The sequence below is a fragment of the Sebastes umbrosus genome, chromosome 6 (assembly GCF_015220745.1).
Source record: "Sebastes umbrosus isolate fSebUmb1 chromosome 6, fSebUmb1.pri, whole genome shotgun sequence".
NCBI classification, from domain to species: domain Eukaryota; kingdom Metazoa; phylum Chordata; class Actinopteri; order Perciformes; family Sebastidae; genus Sebastes; species Sebastes umbrosus.
The window spans coordinates 13,458,639-13,475,692 of NC_051274.1; the positions used below are offsets into that span (position 1 = coordinate 13,458,639).

The 17,054-nt window shown below is 45.0% G+C and overlaps 1 protein-coding gene across 9 annotated transcripts in view; it reads right to left on the reverse strand.

Moving 5' to 3' along the window:
• camta1a (calmodulin binding transcription activator 1a) overlaps positions 1 to 17,054 on the reverse strand; it is a 342,481-nt gene that overhangs the window by 56,566 nt on the left and 268,861 nt on the right. The window lies entirely within an intron of this gene.

Below are 17,054 nucleotides of genomic sequence, written 5' to 3' on the forward strand. Positions count from 1 at the left end.
CCTGTGAACACAAAGTTTATTTTGAAAAGACTGAAACAGAAATTGACACGGGCGTCACATGTTGCTGGACATTCATAGGAAACGCACAAAAAATGAGGAATAATGTTTTGTAAGATATCATACAAACTGTTGTATGAGGAAACGTTGACTAGACACTGGCACACCATCAAAATAGGACTTAATGTGAGAATAGGAGGCCCTGGCTCTCTTTAACACCCTGGCGATAACATAATGCATCAGCTCTGATTTATGATGTCTAACAGCGGAGAAAAAAAAAAGCTTATGATGTCATCGGATTGAGCGTTTTTCAAAGGCCAGAGAAATGTGTGTGCATGCATTAATAAGTGTATTTGTGTGTGTGCATATGGGACGGATGGAAGGATAAGACCCTTTGATGTGTCTCCCGACGGCCCTGGCCAGCTTGCAGGAGAGGAACAGAGTGGAGGCCACCAGAGAGTTGGGGCCCGAGCCCCGGGGCCTGTTCTTTCCCTCCCCCTCTCAGCCTGCCTTCCCCTCCCTCCTCTGATCAATACTGGCTCCTAATCACTGAGGACAGCACGGTAGTCCTCTCTTTCTCTCATCTCCTCTCTCACTTTCTCTCCTCGTGGTTTTACAACCTCGGCCTCCGCCATGCTTTTGCCAACTAGCATAAATTATATGCATGTGTGTGTGTACGTGTCCCACACCTTTACGTGTTTGAGCCACACACATTCCGCCACGCATATTTGTGAAAGGGAGTCAGTTTGAGTCTCTGTAAATACGTGAACAGGCTTATACAAGGCTGTTAAAAATGTGTGCATGTGTCTGTGTACAACAAGATAAGAGAATATCCTTGAAAAAGCAACACCAACATAAACCCCAGTGAATTATGAGCAGCATGCATAAACTTGAATAATAACACGTCCCCTCATTTCGGTGGCTTTATCCCAGTTATCTAATTGCCTGTGTCCTTTTTTTCTTCTTTAATAAACTAATGAATGTGGCTGGGTTGAGGCCTGGAATCACATAGGCAGCAATAAGTAGCGCTGCTTTAAACCCCAAACTGCATCAGAACAGCTGAATAATTTGTAGGGGAAATAATTACGGGGCAGAAGAGCAGGCATCAATCCTGGAACACCGACAGTGCCCTCGCTGGAAACTACCTCACCCATAAGCCAAGGCTCCATTAGGTATTGTCTGGGGCCTACAGGCTAATTTGTTTGCATCAATAATACATTCAAAGGATTTATCTAACTTGCAAATGAGTGTTCATTTACTGGTCCAAGAGGCAGGGAGGAGAGCAGGCAGCAGGAGAGAAGGTGTGAAAGGCTGAAACAGCTGGTTGGGGGCTATCTGGGACACGGTTAACCCTTTGCTAGGCAGCAGGACGGTGGTCCATATCTAGTCAGTAGTATTCAGAAACGGTTGCTTCTGACATGCTTGGATAACAGCCAGTGTTTATGTAGGGCGCAGAGAGGCCAAGGTACTGGTGACCAACCCTTGGAAAGGCATCAGAAATGAAGCCCCACACAGCCACAAGTTAACACCTGCTGCACCGAATATTCTCTGATCGTATGCCAGATGACAAAATGACAAAGAGGAGTGCATGTATGTGTCTCTGTTAGAAGATGGGGATGTGGCATTAGTGAGACATGGTGGGCTGTCCTTTAGGGGGACGCTGGGATCCCCACCACCCCTTTGATGCCGTCTCCCACAGGCCATACCAGGACGCGCAAAGCCATAAGAAGTGGTGGGGAAACAGAGGGGAGGAAAAGATGAGGTTTATCAAGAGTGAGCTTAGCAAGAGAGAGAGAGAGAGAAAGATGGTAGAGGAGGAAGGAAGCTGGCCATGAACATATGCTGCCTCTCCGTGCCAAGCCCCACTGGCTCAGGCAACCCACGCATACGCTGCACTGCTGCCACTCCAGCCCTCTCCAACACCAACACCATGGCACTACTTAGTCAAACAAAGCTGGAGAGATGAATCTGGAAAGAGACGGACGGGGTCTCCCCAGTCTCAGCACTGCCAGGGTAGGGCTGCTTGGCTTGGATAACACAGCCTGATTATACACACACACACACACACACACACACATACACATACATATACAGAGTAGTGGCTTTCAGCTGTTTGGCGAGCCAACCCACTAAATTTGTGACACTTCTGATGTGGGCCGCCATACAACACTCTACTGCGTGATGAACTGCGATACGAGAGAGGTTTTTATAATCTCTTTATGGGCTAGACGCTTTCACTTTGATTCGCTTTGATTAATCGTTGGTAGAAAGTGCAACATGTTAATTTGTTCAAGGATTTAAAACTGAGCAATACATTTAAGTAGTCTTTCCCAATAAACTTGAAACACAGTGAAATAATTCTGCAATCTTTCTAGGGGGTAATCATCACTTGTTGACCAAACCAGATAAAGCCAGCATGTTAGAAGTTGGCACCTTTATATATTAGGATGGATAGTACTGATATCAACTCACCTTACCCAATATCGGCCAACATTACTGTCTTTAATAGGCTGTAGCAGGCTCATATATTAGTATCATATGGAACTAGATGACCTATGGCTTGAACTGGTACCAATCATGTCATGCTAGCTTGTTGGAGATGGGGCTAAAAGAAACGCTACACATTTTGGCGAGGAAATGGCATATTCATAAGGGTCCCTTAACCTCTGACCTCAAGACATGTGAAACAAACTAGAGACCTAGGGCATTCAGAGGATGGATGGCTTTCCTAGATACAATATATTGAAAATAAGGGGGTTTCTGAACAGTTTCAAGAGGAGAAGTGCTCGCCATTCAATTGCAGAAAAATGCAATTCTTGCAAAAATCTCCAAAAATCTCCAAATCTCAAAAGTTTTTCATATCAAATCCCAGCATGGCTTTTTCTATGGTGTTCCTCAAGGTCTTGATGTCTTAATGTTGTATTATGGAGGGATTATTGATCATTTTTATCAATTCTCGAGTGGTAAAAAATGGTTAAATTTAGCACCAAATCTGTGTATAATGTGTAATAATGTTCTAATCCCTTGTACACATTCAGAATTGATTCTAATTAAGTAATCAATTTATTAATTCATTTTTATTTATTGATTCATGACTAAAACAACTTCACAGTGCTGAGCTGCATCTCAAATTAATCTTCAGGTTCCCAGCTTTCAGATGATGTACACCACTTCTATGTGACATATACTGCTGCTGACCTGTTATCTCCGCCCAAAAGACCTCCTGTACCCCCCTAGAAAAGACAACAATGGGTCTATGTGGGTCTTTAAGGGCTAAAGGGCACACATGTAATGGATCGGTCAGCCCTAGTCTTAGTCATTACAAATCATACATTTTGTCAGACATGAAAAAATAAATGTTGAGTTACATGCTGTGTGTTAGTTGAGGGGACGTTGGGCAGGAGAAGTGAACAGGGGAGAAGATTATTGTGGATATTGATTATATAATTATATTTTTTCTTTTGAAGACTTACCGCAGAGTTTAATGATTTGGAGAAGCTGTGTGTGTGTGTCTCTGTGTGTGTGTGTGTGTGTCAGACAAGAGAACCATGGTTACTGGTTACTGTGATGTTTGATGTACTACACACCTAAAGGTATTATTAACACTGACAATCCAGAAGGTTCATTTCAGTTTTCATTGCTTAAAGATTTTATGAGTGCCACACTTAAAATTCACAGAAAGGTCACGCACTAATATTTTTCATACGATTTTTAAGCTGTGTCATTTATGTATGAAATACTTTGTGTAATGAGGCGCTTACATTAACCGCTGACAATGCGGCTAGTGGGGGGTTCCACAGAAATGATTCAAATAAGGACTGACCATGTATTTGATTTTACAATGTTGTTAAAGGAAAGGAGGTCGGGAGAGGGATGAAGGGGGGGCAGGGAGTGGAGGGATCTGAACGGCTTTGGAACATTGCTCCCCACTGGGAGTCAAACCAAGGGCAAAAAAAAAGGGAAAAAAATGCAGGCAAACATCCACCACACACAGATCCAAATTGCTTGCTAACACACCACACACACACACACACACACACACACACACACACACACATGTGCCACACACATGTGCCACACACATCCACCCTCATAAATCCACACAAACCCGCACATAATAGGCCCATACAAGAATGCCGACACACAGACACCCCTCAGACGCTCAGATATATAATAACAAATGCTTGTATAACACAGAAATCAAATTCAGGGTTCATCTTTGCAATCTGAGCCTCGCAAACTCAATTCCCTCTCTGCTGTCTAGCCGCCTCACGTTCCGACGCCTTTCCCGTGCGAACGAATGGGGTCAGTATCGTCACATAAACATCATCCTCTGCTCTCTTCCCCCCACCGCCACCCCTCTCGCCTTTCTCAGTGAATGGATGCTGAGCACTGGTGCATATCTACGCAGGGATGGCAAGGGCACCGAGGAGAGAAAATCAATACTATATCTCACCACTAAGCACAATCCCAACCAAAAGCAGCTGGAGTTTGCAGGTTGCTCCATAAACTGGACGGCTTCATCTGGCTGGCCGCTGTGTCGGTGGATTGCTACAGTAATGCACTACAGCACAATGGCCTAGGCCAGAGCCTGCCAGACACAGAGGCACACACACACACACACACACACACACACACTCACACACATACACAGAGACAAACAGCACGCTCCCAAGGGCCGGGGAATAGCAACAGCAATGAGAAAAACTCTCATGAGGCAGGAACAGGGTTGACAAACACACTCTCTCCTCCCTCACAAACAAGGAAAAGCACCCCTGGACCATTTAGCCCACCCTCGCTGTGGACTCACACACACTTGCACGTACACACACACGCACACACACATACATATACATTTACACACGCACAGAGAGGGCCTTTAAAATACCTGTTCTAAAAATAGCAGGCGGGAAGCGGGAAACGGGACTGAGGCTATTATTATTGCGCACACGTCCTGCCTGGTCCCACCAAGGAAAGGGAAGAGACTAATGATTTTCCTGGTGCAAGCAATTAAAAAACTATTTGTCACCTGCCAGGCTGCGTATGACGTTAGGGGGCCTTGGCAGAGGACCACAGAGTAACTCCACATATATACACACACAAAGTGGGTTGCGCCACAGAGGCAGAAATGGTGCATGAGAAACAGGTGAAGCTGGAGGGTCACAGGAAAAAAAAGAGAGGGGAAACCGAGGTAAGAAGGGAGGAAACAGTACTTTTTTGGATGGAGGAACAGAGTTGGGTAAACGGCTGATTTATCCGGACAGGTTAATACGAGGCCAGACAGCGCCTCAGACAGCACACTGCCATCAGGAAGTCATGTAATATTTAGACTCCAGCCAATGAAAGTCATTCTCCTGCTGCTGGGCTCATGGCTAAAATAGGAATGTATATTTCCCCATCTGCCCTACCCTCCCTCACGCCCTAAGAGCACAAGAAGAGAGAGACTCCAGCTCTCTGACTCTGTCTCTCTCTTGGGCTGCCTCCCCTGGAGAACAGTCTGAAACATGCAGGTTTATACGCATGTTCATTCCTACTGAATTGCTGTAATCCCTGCTGGATTTGTCTAAGTGGTTTAAGGAATTTTAGCAGACCCAAGAAAAAAACATTTCATTGGAAATCAACATTTTAATATAATTTAATAACTAACCTATTCCTGCTTTGCTACAGTTTCTGTATTAGGAGCAGTGGGTAACTCCGGGGTCTGAAAAGTGAAGCCAATGTGGAAGTCTATGAGAAAATGACCCTACTTCTCCCTTGATTTATGACATCAGTAAACATTGTAAACATGAGTTTATGGTCTCAATCACTAGTTTAAAGTCTTCCTCAATACAGCATGATGTTCTGTGACGGTCTGAGAGTTGTCTGCGTTTTCATTGTAGAACCCTTTCACAGTGTGTTTTCAGTTCATGAAAATTAAACCTGCAGTAGGTAGAACGTTTTAGGCATCATTGGGCAAAGATTACATAATAACCTTTCAGCACATTGTAATTCAAGTGTTCTGAGAGAAATCTTGACTCCTGCACTACCTCATGGCTCTGTTTTCAAGCTTTAAAAAATCTAGCCTATGACGGGAGACTTTGGCCAATCACAGGTCATTTCAGAGAGAGAGCGTTCCTATTGGCTGTTCATTCATACAGTAACACAATATTGATTCATATTTGATCAACGCTGCCTAGTTTGACCGTTTGATCGGAGTTTGCGAGTGATTGACAGCTGCTAAGAGACGGCAGGCTCATGCTCGGCTCTGATTGGTTGTTTTCCTCCGGTCTGTGAAATCTTGCAGATGCCGTTAGGAGCACCGGAGGACACAGAGGCACATGATTTTTTTTCAGATTACCTGTCTCATGCACCTCTGTCAGGATATAGTGACCGTTTTATAATAATAACTATTTTGAATCATATTTGCTCCATTTCTACCCACTGCAGCTTTAATTATAACCTTTTTGGTCGCCTAAAAACATCGTATTCAGCATTTGGTTGTACTTAGCTCCACCCTCTCGTGACACTTCTAGTTGCAAAAACCGAGATGGCGACGGCCAAAATGTCGTAGTCGAGGCTTCAAAACGGCGGTCGACAAACCAATGGGTGTCATTACAGTGACTACGTCCACTTCTTATATACAGTCTATGATTAGGAGGTAAACATTATAAACACTACAGGGAGATGAGGAAGAGCCTGTCGAATCTGAGTTATCTGAGGGGGCCACTGGGGAAGTTTAGTTGTTTTTTTTTTGTAGTTGTAGTTGTAGTCCCCAGTTGATGTACAAGAGGAGGGGAGTCTATCTCTTGCAACTCTATGAGGGTTAAGATGAGCCACACAGGGGGCACTCAGGTTGACTAAAACCTCCCACTATTTACAAGGAAACATCCTCTGATGCTGCCACAGGAGGCCAATATTGGGCTATGGGAGACAACCCATATAAATTGGGAGGGGGCAGTAAATAATATTAAGACAAGCCGTTATGCCTCCCTTGCACTATACGCAGCCCCATCCAGATCCAGCTTCAAGCGTACACTCGGCTGCAGTAATTTACGAGCTAGCTCGTTAACGTCGGGTGATTTGCGCTGCTCGTTTGCTCCCGCTCATCTCTACCAAATGATATCATCTTCTACCTCTAATCTTCTAACTCTAATCCCCCATTCTCAAAGCACCTCCACCCCTCCCACCTCTTGTTTCCTTCCCTCCCTCTCGCCATTCCTCCTCTCCTACATTTCTACATTTTGCTTTCTCTCTCCTCATCCCTCCCTCCCTCCCTCCCTCCCTCCCTCCTCCTCCTCCTCTCCCTCTCAATCTCTGTGTCTTCTCGGGTTTTTGCGTGGGCGAGTTTTGAAATGGGGGAGCAAGACAGAGACGGGAGTCGAGCCATCCTACTCAACGGTGTGTGTGCGCATGTGTGCTCAATATGACATCTATCCAGATCAAAAAAAGACTAAAAGAAGTCTGGTTCGACTCTGAAGGCTTTATGTGCCCTTGTAGTTACTTTTCCACTGCCCCCTACTGAGAGAGAATGAGAGCAAGCCCCAAAAAAAGCCAGATTTTCTCTCAAAACATTCAGAGGGGAGAAAGCTCAGCAATCCTGGGGAGACACAGTGGCAGAGAGAAATAAAGACAGATAGAGCGGTGGGATGGGGAGGTGGGGGTCAGAACAGAACACCAAGCAGAAGAGAAAGGAGAAGCAACACAGATGAAAACAATGTTCATAACGGAGATTGTTATTGACAATTAGGGAAACAAATGGCATCGTTTTTATCCATAATGAAATACCGTTGAGGCTTCCACTAATAAATTGATTCGACCACATTGCCCCAATACTTTATCTTTATCTTTATCTTATATCTTTTCCACAAACAGTCCTTAGCCTCTTCATCCCTAACCCACAGAGAAATCAGTTTGTCTCAGACCAGATGCAGCTAACGCCCTCAGATAGACAGATTTTCACAATGAAAATTGCCAATTATAGAAATTGCAATCAGAGCTGTTGGTCTGTATGTCGATGGTAGCTGGTTAAAGGGGAATTGAGATCGATATCTGAATGCAGAGTGAATGACTGGCCCTCTATTACTACGACTCTCACACCCACTCCCCTTTGCTCTCCTCCTCGGTCTTTAGCACACACATTCCCCGTCTTCCCTCTTACCTCTGTCCTTCCCTTTCCCTGTCTCTCCCTCTATGACACATCCAAGTGATCGTGTCGGGATGTCAGGCCTCATCCACGGCTAATTGGGGCTCAGAGGAGTAATCAGGGCAGGACAAATCGGACAGTTCTGGTCATTAGCTGTGACCAGTGTTCTCTGGGAAGCTGGGAGATGCGCGCACGCTTCCTGCCATCACGCCCGAGCCTGCGTAGTGACACGGGCGGATCTGTGGCTCGACACGAGCAGGGACGCAGAGATTGTGGCACAGCACAGAGCAGACTTAGTGTGGAGCCATTGATCTCCTCTGCTTTCTAACACACACAGGCGGGACGTAAACACAAATAAGCCTGGCTGGTGACACTATGCACAGGGACTCTCTGTGTTTTGAGTGTCAAACACTTCATTTCCTGCATTCTGGTGATTTGTTTGCAACAATTTCTGCCTTTTCTGTATCAAGTTATGGTGAAAATCTTTATTTATATAAAGGAAAACACAAAATTCAGGCACCAGTTGACAATTTAATTCATTGGATCCACAATAATCTCAGATTTCCAGTCATATCTAATTAATGCAATTCCAAGACTGTTTAGGGACCCAAGTATGCTGAAATATTCAAATACACCATTTTTAGAATAAAAATAAAAATAACACATTTGTACTGCATGCAAAAAACTGCATGTGATTATCATAAAGTGGGCATGTCTGTAAAGGGGAGACTCGTGGGTACCCATAGGACCCATTTTCATTCACATATCTTGAGGTCAAGGGACCCCATATGGCCATGCCAGTTTTTCCTTGCCAAAATTTAGCCTAACTTTGGAGCATTATTTAGCCTCTCTCCCGACAAGCTAACACGACATGGTTGATACCAATGGATTTCTTAGGTTTTTGTAGCTTTAAGACTGAGCCCGTTACAGCCTCTTAAAGACAGTAATGTCTTTTCGCTGGCAATCCTGTGAATTTCAGGGGGTTTAATAATTATTTTTTTAGGGGTGCTGAGATGAAATTTAGGTGTGCTTGAGCACCCCTAAAAAGAGTCTAAAATTGCCACTTTTGTCTAATATGGGAGGGGCAGCAAAAGACTTCTGGAGAGAGAATTCATTGGGTTTGATATTGAATTAAGGTGTGTCATAATACTCAAAAAGCTTACTGTATTAGAGCTATTTTAACCTCAATAGCTCTTTTGAGCTTGCCAGTGAAACAAAGGCAGGAAATAGTAGAATAACATGTAAAGTATTGGAGTCAATAACAATCTTGGAAGTCACAAAATGCAAACATGTCGATGGCTGCTCCTTCCAAGAGTGGGGTGCATGACTCTGGAGCAAGATGAATGTCAATTCGCCTCACTGGCAGAGCCTTAACCTTTCAGGGTAACTGAATTATTTAAGCGCCACATACCTGTTGTGGGCCTCTGTTTCCCCGTCTGGGCTGAGGCTTGGTTAGGGAGGCGGCACGAGTCTATGGCCATGCACGCCTCTTTGGCCGCAGAGTGAAAATGGCAAGACAAATGCGGCGGGGGATTTGTGATAATTGGCCGTGCTGGTGGGCTAGGCGACGGGCCTAGAGAAAAGGTCGCAGGCGCTGAGAAACAGATCAGTCTGCCAGGAGGAGAGGAGTTTCTGTGTGCCTCTGGGGGGTTCAGCTCAACTTCTCTCTCTCTGTTTCTTCATATGGGAAGGGAGGGCTCCAGCAGGGGCCATTAATTAAGCAACAAAGTAATCTTCAATTTGTTTAGAGGTCAGAAGCCCCAGTGTCACTGTTTTGAGAAGAGACCAACTTAGTACATTTTTCTCTCTGAGTGGAAACAGAGGGTGATAGCAGAGACACGGACAGGACGTAGAGGGTTAATGTCAGACGCACTGATTCTGTGTGACTGCACACAAGGAGGAGGAGAAGCTGAAGGAGGATGAGGGGAGCCACGGGGACATGGCTCACACCCCGACATGCTCGTGAAGCAGCTGTTCTCCTCATGGCGGAGAGAGTGGGGGCCTGCCAGCAGCAGCATGCTGCTGAGAGCATCGCGGTCTCCCGCCATAGTGCGGGAACAGAACGGCAAAGTCTGACACACACACATGTGCACACACTGACAGATGCACGGGCACACACTCGCACTGCGTACGCCGCCACCCGTTCTCCTGCCAGTCCGGCGCTGAGAGTTGAACGGTAATGTCAGACGATGGGAGTCAAATTCATATGCTATAAATCTGATCTCATACTCTGTAGAGGTGCATTTCCACTTGATACAAACAACAGCCTGCATAGCTAAAGGCAATTATATTTCTACTGCCTCCATTTGCCCCGAGGTTGTAGACAGCCAGTCAAAACCTCGCCAGGTTTTCCTGCCTCTCTACCCTCTCAGTGAAATCAACAGAACGGTGCCCGGGCTCATCCATGATTTATCTCGGTGAAATATTCATTATGTAGCCTTGCATAGTCTGGACGCATCTGATGTGGATCTGGACCTGACAGCTCTGCTCCGTCATCACACATCACCTGAGCCAGTCTGACTCCGGCACCTGTCTCCCAGCGCTCAGCACAGAGGCAACTAAACTGAACCGAATGAATAGAGGACTCTGGTAGATATAAAGAATCCATCTGTCTGCCTTTAGCCTGCAGGCATGTGGCTCTGGTGTCTGCTGGATCCTGTGCTCGCACACCGACCTGTGACGGATCACTGCAGCAAAGGAGCTACTCAACTTTTCCCATTCAATTAGTTGGAGAGGCCTCTGGCCCGGTTGGCGACGTGGAATACATGTGTTGGGCCTTGCTCATGATCGGCTGACAGCGTTGGCCAGCTGTGTTGATCTTTGGAGATTGGTGAGCTTGTTATGAGAGGTGAATAGCTTGGGACTTCAAAGAGGACGACTGTTTTTTGATAAATCAGCCAAAAAAAACCACTCTGATGTGGTGAACAGTTAGAGAGGTTAGAACGGAGTGGTTCAGCACCATGGACAGCGCTGCAGAGCCCACACTGCTGCTCAGGTTTCTCTTAAATCACTGAGTGATCACTCTGCCTGTCCAATTAAGTAACCTTTGAATTATTCCATAAATTAAAATAGCTGAAATACCGTCTAATAGTGCCGGAATGATCACAGGGACAACAGTGACAACTCATTTTCCCTACATAACACTAATTCAAGTGGTTCCAAAGTCATTATGCTCTGAAGGACTAATGTAATAAGAAAAATGTAACTGCAGTGAATGGTGATATTAATAATGTATTCATGTGAGACAGAGACTATAGAGCGTCGTGGCCCGAGCTGAGGAAGGTAAGAGGGAGAAAGTGATAGCTGTGAAGAAACAAGGTCGTCAGCATTCCCTCCTGCCTTACTAGTCATTTCATTATCTCGTCCCTCTCTCCTCCTCTTTAAAGCGGGGAAAAGCGGGAGAGGCTATTGACCCCTTTCTGTGTTCGTGGCAGGCGGCGGGACAAATGAAGTTTCCCCTCAGACCCCCCTCCGCATTAATATCATAATTATCCCCACCTCTGTGCCCCCGTCGGCCGGCGCAAACTTCGCTGTCTGGTTTGATGGAGAGGCGCAAGCGGGGAATTACATTCGATTAGCACTAAACAAGAGAAGGGGACGCCGAGCAATAGAATCAATCAGTGCCACCAGGATGGGAGAGATCCTCGGCGTCAATGAGCGTGTGTCTGTCTGTGTGTCAGAACGGCTTGTGGATGGAAAGACTGCGTAGTACTAAACTCATAGAGGTATCTGGGTATGGACACTCCAGCTGTAACTGACAGCATTTAAAGAGTAGATACATACTGTACTGTTATGATGTTCATGATGATTTGGGGACTTGTTTGTTTTTTTGTCGGTAGCATTAAAGGTCCCATATTGTGCTCATTTTCAGGTTCATACTTATATTTTATTTTTCTAGTGGAACATGTTGTAATGTTAAAAAAAAACTTTATTTTCCTCATACTGTCTGCTTGAATATGCCTGTATTTACCCTATGTCTGAAACGCTCCGTTTTAGTGCATTTCAATGGAATTGCAACGGAATTGCGTTGCTAGGGCTGTCAGTCGATCGATTTGTCAAGTATTTAACACTCTTATCAGCATGGGAGTGGACAAAATATGCTGCTTTATGTATGTTTATATTTAATATTGGAAATCAATTAACAACACAAAACAATGACAAATATTGTTCAGAAACCCTCACAGGTACTGCATTTAGCATAAAGAATATGCTCAAATCATAACATGGCAAACTCAAGACCAACAGGCAACAACAGCTGTCAGTGTGTCAGTGTGCTGACTTGACTATGACTTGCCCCAAACAGCATGTGATTATCATAAAGTGGGCATGTATATAATGTGGAGACTCGTGGGTACCCATAGAACCCATTTTCATTCACACATCTTGAGGTCAGAGGTCAAGGGACCCCTTTGAAAATGGCCATGCCAGTTATTCCTCGCCAAAATTTAGCGTACGTTTGGAGTGTTATTTAACCTCTTTTACGACAGGCTACTATGACATGGTAAAACCGAGCCTGCTACAACCTCTGAAAGATTTATTTATTTAATGCGATAAAGAATTTAGTGGCGTTACAACAAATTTGAGTTACCGCGTTAATATTGTAGTTAATAGTAGTTAACTTTGACAGCCCTGGTTGCCAGGCAACAGCTTGGGTTCATGTTTACTTCCTGTCAGCTGATGTCATTCGCATACACTAAAACAGTAAATAAACTGGGACACATTTAGAATGCTTACATTTAAAACTGTGTAATGGTCTAAATATTATATATTACATTTATGTATAGTCGTGACATCACAAAGTTACAAAAAGCTCTTTTAAAGGCACAGTTTCTGAATACAGGTTGTGTGTATTTCTGCATGGATTGAGCGTTTCAATACTTTCACAGTATTTATATAGCACTTAAACCTGCTTTATAATTAATCTCACTTTTTTCACAATAAAGAACCCTTTAAAAATATACCGTCACAGAGCCCCATTTTTTTAACAAATCCAATAAGAGGGGAACTTTTTTTTCTGAGTGACAAACCACACAGTCCGCTCTGGGCAGCTCTCTGTCTCAGCAGCAATTTGGATTCATTGTTTGCAACCCCAGATAACTGCGGTGGTACTTTTCTCCAGTCTCAGCCATTTGCGGGGACGGGCCAGACATTTCAAAGTGGTCTAATGCCACAGAGAGGTGGAGGTAGTGCGGCGGGGATGAGCAGATTGAGAGTGAGAGGTGAAAAGAACAAAAGAAAATGAACGGAGCGAGGGAGGACCCCCCTCGCTGGTTTTCGTTCCCGTCCCCTGTCTCATTACCCGGGCTTTGACTCAATAAAGAGTGGATAAAGAGTGGATAAAGAGGCACACACCCACAGGCTAAACCCCCCCTCTTTAAAACACCTTTAACCAACCTCACTCTGTCTGGCTTTCTTTTTTTCACACATATCCAAAAATACACACCGTCCTCTTTCTCCCCTTCCATTCTGCTGTGTTTTTTTTGCTTCAAATCTTTAAATCTATCTTTCTCTCCAGCTCTCCCTTCTTTTTTTTTTAGCCTAACTTTTAAAAAGTTGTGTCCATCTCACTCGCTCTCTCTCATTCACAGTCTGTCTCTACCCTCTCTGTCCTCTGTGTTCCCTCCCTGTCGGTGCTGTGTAATAGGAGTTATTTTCATCCCTGTCTCTCCGTGACTGTGGCCGCTGGATGGCTGAATATTTACATTTTTCACTCACTGGTGACCTTTCCCTGTTGCCGCTCTGGGAGCTCCAGTCTCCTTGCTGCTCTGCTGTTGACAGACTACTGCCTGCAAATCTCATATGGACACAGCAAATGGTACAGAGGGAGTCGGAGGGGAGGACAGAGGGTTCAGAGACTGAAGACAGGTGGGAAGAGAGAGAGAGAGAGAGAGAGAAGGTTGTAACCGGGGCTGACTGTCAGCTGTCTGACTGAAAGTGGCTTGAAGAGACAGGGGTGCCGAAGGTCTATCTGCATCTGCAGAGATATGGACTGAAGTGGTCTAATCTTTTACCTCTAGTGTCATAGTGATTGTGGTTTCCTGTCAGCACAGATGGTCGGCAATAAACTGCCTGAAAGGAGATGAAAATCTGGGCTTCCAGGGAATGCTCAGTGTCAAAGAAAATACTTGGTTGTAAATAAATGTTTGTTTGTTGTGCGGCAGAAGGTTTTTTTGTTGAATGAGTGGATGTGTTAGCTGCACACCAGGGCCCTGTGAGTCATGTAAGGAGATCTAGTGAGCAGCAGTGTGAGAGGAGGAGAGGTGAGGGCCAGGGATTCACTAACCCTCAGCAGCAACAGGGAAGAAAAGTTGAGTCAGTAAACTCCTCAAAGTTTCATGACTGTTTACGTGTGTATGCTGAAACTGTCTGAGAGAGAGACGGTGAAAATGAAGGCTGTAGTTTTAAAAAGCGAGTGACCCAGGTTGACTCCAGCTCTCTGCATGATTCTCCTTCTGTGTGCACGCATGCTTTCATCTCCCAATAGTGCTCCTTTTAGGCCTGATTTCAGCTTAAAGGATAGGTTCACTTTTGTTCTAAAAGTCTGTCTTAAAACAATACCCACGTGCCCATATGTAAGTTTTAAGAGTTGTCGATCGCTGCAAATGTTCTTCCTCTCCGTACTGGCTGTGAAGAGATCTTTTACTAATGAAATTACAATGTGAGAGATGGGAGACAAAATCCACATTCCCCCTTCTGTGCTAAAATGCATTTTGAAGTTCAGCTGAAGCTAATAAGAGGATTCAGCAGCCTGAATTAGTCAAATCAAGTGGGTATCGTCCATATTTATAGTGTTCAGTATGAAAAGAGAGGATATCATACCAGAAAAGACTGTAACTTTGGACGTTAACCTCTTAACTAACTGAAGTTTGGAATATATTTTTGCATAGAACAAAGACTGTGGATTTGTCCACCATCACTTACATTGAAATGCTGTTAGGAGGGGATATTTTTTGGCCATTACGGACAGGAGGAAGGATTACAGCGGCCAGTATTAATGCACATATGGGAGAGTCAGTATTCTATTAGGATAGCTGGGAAAATATGTATGTATAATTTAAAGCTTCAGTAGGCAGAAAGTTTTTGGCATCATTGGGCAAAAAAACCATAATAACCTTCCAGCATATTGTAATTCAAGTGTTCTGAGAGTAAACTAGACTTCTGCACCTCTTCATGGCTCTGTTTTCGGCTTTAAAAAATCTAGCCCGTGACGTGAGACTTTGGCCAATCACAGGTCATTTCAGAGGGAGCGTTCCTATTGGCTGTGCTCCGGCTGGTGGGCGGTGCTTGTCTAGGCTTTCCATGACAGTTTGCAAATGGAAGCGGATTAAAGACTAGAGACCATCTTGGGATGGGATCGCACCAGTTGCAACGCCAAATCAGACCAATAGCCCCTTGCCCACATCCTAACCCCCTATTTCCGGCGCCCTTGCTCGGACCACACCCATCTTCACTCGGCCTTCATTTTTATCTCAACTACACACCTTCAATCACTGGTGACCTTTCCCTGTTGCCGCTTGGGGAGCTCCAGTCTCCATATACCACTGTCTTGTATTATTTTCAGACAGAATATTAGATTCCATAAACCATCATTTCATCGTTACCAGGCACGACAGCGTGTGGCTGGTATTGATTCACACAAGCGGTTATGCGTACTTTGCCAGGTGTTTACATCTATTGTTATTATTTTGTCACAGTGGTGGCATCACAACCGTGCAAGATGCAGTCACGAAACTGTACAGGTGTGTAGTTGAAATCAAAATGACGTCTGAGTGTAAAGATGGGTGTGGTCCGAGCAAGGGCGCTAGAAGTAGGCGGGGTAGGCAGGGCAAAAGGCCCCCCAATTTACTCCCCTGGCCCAATTTGGCATCGTAACTTGTGTAATCCCATCACAAGATAATCTCTAGTCGTTTTTGCTTTCATTACTTAGACTCTTTAATAGTGCACTGTACCTCTAATTATTTGCAAAACATATTGAAGTGAAAATAACCTGAGTGGCTTTGCTGACTGAACTGAGAAGAGACATGAAGAGACATGCTTTTTGTCTGTTGGTGTTGTTATTACTGCCTGCGACGCACACAGAGGCAGCGAGAGAGGAATAAACTGTTGTTGTTTGAAAGCTTTTGTTTGCTGTGGGAACACTCTAATTATTTTGATTAGTATTTAAGCATTGTTGAGGCCAGTTTTTTTTCTCCCTTTTGTCTTTTCCCAGCCAGTCTGCTCTCCTCTTTTGCTAACAGACATTGTAAAAGGGGGGCTGGGTGAGACTATAAATGCATTTGTCTGCTGGGTCTATTCAGTACAGCAAAGATGTTGTGACTCGACAATTCTTGTCTTCAGAAAATACAACTTAGAGAAATTGAAGTGGCGGCATCGGAGCCAAAGTGTCTCTATCCCAAAGATGCTTTTTCTCCACACAGATTGATAGACAAAAATAGCAGCAGCTCCACACACCCATATTCCCTGCGTGTGTGCTTTATGCTCCCTTAAAATTGTCTGTGTGAATGGCTGTACGTATCAGGCACCTTCCAACAATAATGGCTGCCATGCTAAACGAGAATGATGAGATGTAGTGGGGAGGTGATCAAAGGACTACTATTTACAACCACTCTCAGCCTGCGGACTTGACGACCCACTGTAAGCACACTATACTGTACGGGGGAACGTCTTCCATCATGCTTTTACTGCCCATCACTGCAGCTGTTAGACAGGGGAGATGGCAAAGCTTTTAGCAGACTGAGATACCGCCCTCGTGCCGGACGGCGTGTATGGGCAACGCCATCAGAAAAGTGAATGACTGGGAAAGATAAGGGAAATGGAGGCTGGGGAGAGAAAAGAGAAGAGAGAAAGAGAGGGAGAGGGAGGCGGTGGAGGAGGACGAGGGGAGAGGGGGGGGGGGGGGGGGGGGGGGGGGGGGGGGGGGTTGGGTGGTGGGGGG